The following is a 5,000-nucleotide window of genomic DNA, read 5'->3' on the forward strand; positions in this document are numbered from 1 at the left end:
GAGCGTGCAGACCTCATCTGGCTCCCTCTTTCTCTCGCTCTCTCTCTCTGATGGTGTGTGTGTGTGCGTGTGTGTGTGTGTGTGTGTGTGTGTGTGTGTGTGTGCTGTGTGTGTGTGTGTGTCTCTCCCTAGGCCTCCGCTTGACTGAAGGCATGAGCAGAAGTGAGATGAGAGGATTCCGGCATGATGAGAAAATGTGGAATCAGACGTTATTTCCACTCCTCAGCCCCAAACGGCTCCACCATACCAAGAGAGAGAGAGGGGGAGGGAGGGAGGGAGGAGGGGAGGGGAGGGGGTGGCTGATGGAGAGTGAATAAGAACAGAACGTGAAAGGAAAATGGACAGGGAGAAAACAGACAGGGCGGTGGGAGGGATGAGGGAGGTAGAGAGGGAGGGAGAGGGGGAGGGAGGGAGAGGAAGATAGGTTAGGAGAGAGCCTCTGTGCTTGCCTGTTCAACCTTCCTACAACACGATCAGCTCCTCCACCCTCCATCTGTACACACACACACACACACACACACACACACACACACACACACACACACACACACACACACACACACACACACACACACACACACAATCAGGCAGTCTGCTAATAAGGAGAAGTACAGCATTGGCCAAGGGGGTTCATGGCATGTGTCTGTGTGTGTGTGTGTGTGTGCGCGTGTGTGTGCGTGCCCTAGCCTAGCATGCGTGTGCGTATGTGTGTGTGTGTGTGTGTGTGTGTGCGAGTACGCGTGTGCGTGTGTGTGTGGAGACAGCCAGCTTTTAAATATTAATCTCAAGGTCAAAGGGAGAGAGCTTTTTGATATTCATGCAGCAGAGTGTTGTTCCCCTCTGTGTAGCCACTACAGCCTTATTACTGCTGCTGCTGCGCTACGCTAGGCTACGCTACGCTACGCTAGGCTAGGCTACGGTCGCTCTCTGGGCCATTACATTGTTGTCTGTTTACATACACCTTCACAGCATTCATACTGTGTGTGATTGTCTCTGTGTGGAACAGACAGGCACACACACACACACATGCATGCATGTGATTCGGGGGCTTATATTTGTATGCATGTGTGCTTGGATGTCGCGGGTGGGTGTGTGCATGTGTGTGTGTGTGTGTGTGTGTGTGTGTGTGTGTGTGTGTGTGTGTGTGTGTGTGTGTGTGTGTGTGTGTATGTGTCTGTATCAAACTGTATCAGGGCAATCCTGCACTGTGGTTAAGGCAGGGTGGGCTGTGTGTGTGTGTGTGTGTGTGTGTGTGTGTGTGTGTGTGTGTGTGTGTGTGTGTGTGTGTGTGTGTATGTGTGTGTATGTGTGTGTATGTGTCTGTATCCTCACTGTATCAGGGCAATCCTACACTGTGGTTAAGGCGGGGTGGGCTGTGTGTGTGTGTGTGTGTGTGTGTGTGTGTGTGTGTGTGTGTGTGTGTGTCTGTGTGTGTCTGTGTGTGTGTGTGTGTGTGTGTGTGTGTGTGTGTGTGTGTGTGTGTGTGTGTGTGTGTGTCTGTATCTATCTGTATCAGGGCAATCCTGCACTGTAGTTAAGTGAAGAGCTCCTGGGACGCTTCATTATTTAAGTCATTCATCAAACTGGCCTCTTCCTCCCCTGTGCTCTGGCAGCACAGATCTACCATTCACACACACACACACACACACACACACACACACACACACACGCACACACACACACTGGGACTGTCCAGCACAGTGGGAACGTGGGAGAGAAAATGAGAAAATGGAGAGAGGAGGGTAAGAATTGTGAGTTCTACTGGTGGAGGAAGAATAGTCATTCAAATAACTGTCTAGGCAGAGGGAGAAGAGGAGAACATACTGCTTCAGTATCGAATGATCATGTTTCACATGTAGAAGTGGATGAGGAATAATGTGGAGCTTCAGAGGATGATGTTGATGATGTTCTCACCTAGCCTCTTCTTTAAACAGCGTACAGGTATTACTTCATACAGTAGCATCAATCAATCGTTCAATCAACCAAACTATCTTTTTAAGGCATGTTTCGTACGTGAACGCTATATCATTCGCTGAAAATTCTATTCTAAAGTCCTATTTGACTTCATGCTATAGGTTCATAGCTGGTCGACTCAAAATGTCATCTGACGAAATGTGTTGGATGTTTGTCTGTCTGTCTCTGTCTGTGTCTGTCTGTCTCTGTCTGTCTCTGTCTGTCTGTCTGTCTGTCTGTCTGTCTGTCTGTCTCTGTCTGTCTGTCTGTCTGTCTGTCTGTCTGTCTCTGTCTGTCTGTCTGTCTGTCTGTCTGCCTTTGTTGTAGTCACACTCTCTCTAACCCTCCCAGTCAATGTCATCCTAACACACTGGCTGACATCAGGGCTGCATTCAGGAGCAAGTGACTGCTCTGTTTCTCAGTAATTACATTGTGAACCGTGTGTGTGTGTGTGTGAGTGTGTCAGTGTGTGTGTTTGTATTTCGCCCCGTTGCAGAAACATGTCACTTCTCATGCTCCTGTCCGTCTCAGAGACAGATACAATATGAGACACACATCTGGTTGTGAGTGGAGGGGAAGGAACTCTACTGTACTGGCGCTGCTCTCTGTCTGCTGGGTGACATGAGAGAGAGAGAGAGAGAGAGAGAGAGAGAGGGAGGTAGAGAGAGAGAGAGAGAGAGAGAGAGAGAGAGAGAGAGAGAGAGAGAGAGAGAGAGATTCTATTTTGTGTCAGCCTCAACATATTTCAGTCTGAGCTGGGTTTTTTTAGGTTTTTGAGGTTTTGCAGTTAGATTCTCAGTGCTCAGGAGAATGTCATCCACCAAAGTCTATCAATAACTCCTCTGCAATCAACGCCATATATGTTAAACATATAGTACACAGTATACATATAGTACACAGTTAAACCCATGTTTTCCCTGTGGTCCTCTGTGGCTCAGTTGGTAGAGCATGGCGCTAACAACACTTAGGTTGTGGGTTTGATTCCCACTGAGACCATATATACTGAAAAATGTATGCACTCACTGCAATGTAAGTTGCTTTGGATAAAAGCATCAGCTAAATGGCCTATATTATTATTATATTATATTTCCAGTTAGACCCGTGTTTCACAGTGGTACCCCATAGTGCAGACATGTACTTCAGACTGAGCAGTTCAGTTAACACCCATGCCTCCCCCCCACAGCGCCCAGGGCCACTAGCCCCATGCCCTCTCCCCCCCCCCACAGCGCCCAGGGTCACAAACCCCATGCCCCCCCCCCCCCCCACCACCCCCAGTGGCCCAGCCAGAGCCCAGTCGGAGGCGTGCTCCATAGGTCATGCCAGGCGGCAGCCTCACTTGAGCCCTGTTGACAGACTATTGTTTACAGTATGTGTAGCCAGCGTGGGGCTGCCTGCCTGCATGGATGGGGGCCCGGCAGGGGGGCACTAGGAGGGCGGGGGAGTGGGTGGAGGTAGCGGGTGTCTGCTGGCAGGGGGGCGAGGGTGCGGGGCTCAGCGGGGGGGCGAGGGGGGCTGGCACGAGCCCAGCGCTCTTTGATGCTCTGCAGCTCAGAGAGGAAGCGCAGGGAGAGGGGGAGTGCGGCGAGGGAGAGGGAGAGAGAGAAAGAGAGGGGGAGAGAGAGGGAGAGGGAGAGACGTGGAATGAAAGAGAAAAGGTTACCTGTGGATGGGCCAACCTTCAGCGCAGGGGGGGGGGAGAGAGGGGGGGGGCTTTGATGTGAGGCCAGACTGAAGGAGCGCATCGATCGCACGGGGAGAGAGGGGGGTGGGGTGGGGTAGGGTGTGTGTGTGGGGGGGGGTGTATCGGCTGGGGGCCACTGCTCACCCACATCATGCTTCCAGTGTTCAGAGAGGGACGTGGTCTGGATCCATAGACTAGGATGTGGAGGTTTATCCCTGCTGTGGAGAAGCTGGGAAGTGTGTGTTAACCTCATGTATGCATAGCAAAGTGCATTTCTGTAGAGAAAGTTAAAGATTCCATCTTTTTGCTGCTATCTACCGAAATAGAATCTTTCATCTTTCCATTGTATTTCTGTTGGGGGAGCATCCAGCTTTAGCTCCAGTGTATGTATGTGTGTGTGTGTGTGTGTGTGTGTGTGTGTGTGTGTGTGTGTGTGTGTGTGTGTGTGTGTGTGTGTGTGTGTGTGTGTGTGTGTGTGTGTGTGTGTGTGTGTGTATCTGTATGTGTGTGTGTGTGTGTGTGTGTATGTGTGTGTGTGTGTGTGTGTGTGTGTGTGTGTGAGGGGAACAGAGAAGACCCTGCTGGGCTATGGGCATCTAGAGATCAGAGGTGTGTGTATGTCAGTGCTCCCAACTCAGGAACAACACCTGCTGTGCAACAACTCCCACACAATACACTGTTGCTTCAGAGCCACCGCTCGTTCCCACAATGCATCACTATTTCAAAGTCCCATCTCCCAGAAGGCACTGCTCCTACAGAGAGGTTTCTCCTACAAGGTTCTGACATGGCACCCGCTGTGACAGAACTCCCATAATGCACTGAGGTAGCTCCTGTGGAGGGGCTTCCAGCATGCTTTGTGCTCATTGGCTGTTGGGGGACTCCTGCTACACATCTGTCAGGCTGCTAACAATACCTCCTCCCTCTTTATCTCCGTCCCTCTCTCCCTCCGTCCCTCCGTCCATCCCTCCCTCCTCCACCCTCCCTCCCTCCCACTGGGTCAGCGTGCTCTGCTCTCCTAAAATCATGCTCCCCCTGCAAGGGGTGACGGTGGGAGCGTGACTTTAGATGCAGTATGTAGCAACTGTCTACCATTAACACAAGCCTAGATAAACATGCCAACTAACAAACAACCTAACTCACTTACTTACTAATGAACAAAACTGACTAACTAACTAACTAACTAACTAACTAACTAATTAGCTAGCTAGCTAACAAACTAACTAACTAACTAACTAACTAACTAACTAACTAACTAGCTAGCTAACAAACTAACTAACTAGCTAACCCTAACCCTAACTAACTAACTAACTAACTAACAAGCTAGCGACATAACTAACTAACCAAGTAAACTAAGTCACACTAAGGT

The sequence above is a fragment of the Argentina silus genome, assembly GCF_951799395.1.
Source record: "Argentina silus genome assembly, chromosome: 10".
NCBI classification, from domain to species: Eukaryota; Metazoa; Chordata; class Actinopteri; order Argentiniformes; family Argentinidae; genus Argentina; species Argentina silus.